The sequence below is a fragment of the Octodon degus genome, unplaced genomic scaffold (assembly GCF_000260255.1).
Source record: "Octodon degus isolate 3935 unplaced genomic scaffold, OctDeg1.0 scaffold00052, whole genome shotgun sequence".
Lineage (NCBI taxonomy): Eukaryota > Metazoa > Chordata > Mammalia > Rodentia > Octodontidae > Octodon > Octodon degus.
The window spans coordinates 353,481-354,708 of record NW_004524628.1 but is presented as its reverse complement, the minus strand read 5'-3'; positions in this window follow the sequence as shown (position 1 = coordinate 354,708).

Sequence of the window (1,228 nt, the reverse complement as noted above, 5' to 3'; positions counted from 1 at the left end):
ATTTTGTCTGTCAGTTTCACAGTACTTCTACCCATGAACAGAGGAGGAACAGAGGACAACAGACCAGATATGCCCTCCAAGAGCATGTATTTCTTTATTGTCTTATACTCCGTCCAAGGACAAGGATTCTAGTGTAGGCCGTTGCTGCTTGCTAGGAAGTATCCTTGAGGTTCAGTGCCCAGGACACACAACAGGACTGTGATCAGGCTGCGGCACAAAGTTCTGGCCAGGGATAGTGATGTACAAGTCAGTAAGACTCCCCCAGGATGCAGGGCATGGATGCTGAGGACATGTCTGTGTCCACGTCCCTGCTGATGGAGTGGGCTGTGAGGCACAAGGCAAAGAGACACAGAGGAGACCACGTTGAAGCTGTATCATCATCCAAAATATTTCTCAGTGCATCAGCAGGAGACAGAAATCTCAACTTGAGGAGCTCAGAGTGATGCTCCTTTCTGTGCTGGGCTGTGGCTCCCACTCCCTACTGAGGAGAGAAAGAAGGTGGTGCCCTGCTGATGCCCTACAGAGTCCGGCATTGAGTGCAGTGATTTACACTGAAGGCACCAGGTCAGGTACCCCAGCTCTGTGTGCTGTGAAATGTGGGAAATCACTCCATATGGCACAGCTGATGGAGGATATTGGAGGCTGCAGGTCTGTAATAGGATAGAGCCCCTCACTCTCCAGCTGTGATAGAGACCTGGAGCTTGGGTGCTGGCGGTACCCTGTGGGAGGCACTAAGTAGAGATTCCTGTGATGTCCTCGGGCCTCTGGGCAGTTCCTGATGTTACGCTGCTCATGACAGTTCCTTAAGGATGTTATAAAATATATTTAAATGCACTAATCATAGTTTTCCTGAACATACAAGTTTTATTTAAAGTAATGAAGCAACTTCAAATTTATGAAATGTGAAGAAATTTCAAACTTTTGCCAGTGAAAATCTTGTGGGGTAAAAAAATGCCCAATATTTTCAATTTGTTAGACTTTTATCATTTTGTCATTAGGAAGGAGAGGAGCTTTCACTGCCAAAAATGAAATGGAGAAATGTTATTCCATATACAGTTTCTTCATTTTGACTTTTAAAGCCTTAAAACACTTTTGTAAAAATATAATTCCAGGAGACCCAGTCCTAGCCCAGGTCCGGTGAGTGTGCGGAGAGCTTGCTGCTACCCTGCGCTGGTGGGACCAGTCCCAGCCCAGGCGTAGAGTGGGCCGGACCCTCTCCCAGCCCCTT